Genomic DNA, 513 nt, shown 5'->3' with positions numbered 1-513 from the left:
AAAACTCTCAATTTAAAGTATGATAGTTTGGATTTTTGATTAAATTTAGTGAAATACGAATTTCAGTTGTGAATAATTCCTTAAAAAAACATATGTTCAGCTCACATTCTAATCTTCGCTCCTCTTCTAAATGTAGTTTCACGTCTGAAGATGCACTTCTTTCTTCGTGTAGTCGTGTATGGGGGCGCTCAAGGCTTATGGGTAGGCTCCCCACTTTTATATTTTTTCTCTACATTCTGCTCGTTTCCTTTTGTCTATATTTTTCCCTAGGTTTTATTCTATTTAGGAATAACCGTTACTTTCTCCCTTTTCCATTTTGAGTCAAACCCGTTCTTTTTAAATTCATATATAATTTCCTTCTTGGGGCATATTTTTCTCTAACAGGATGTGTTACTCTGGATTCTTATGTCATGAACCTTGGATTTATATATAACACTCTGGCGCAACTTATCCACACATTACATGAGTAAAAGGGCGGCTTATTGCTTTTATTCATTCTCAATGACTCTTCCC

This window comes from Plasmodium inui, assembly GCF_000524495.1.
Source record: "Plasmodium inui San Antonio 1 unplaced genomic scaffold supercont1.6, whole genome shotgun sequence".
NCBI lineage: Eukaryota > Apicomplexa > Aconoidasida > Haemosporida > Plasmodiidae > Plasmodium > Plasmodium inui.
This window is presented reverse-complemented; position numbering follows the sequence as displayed.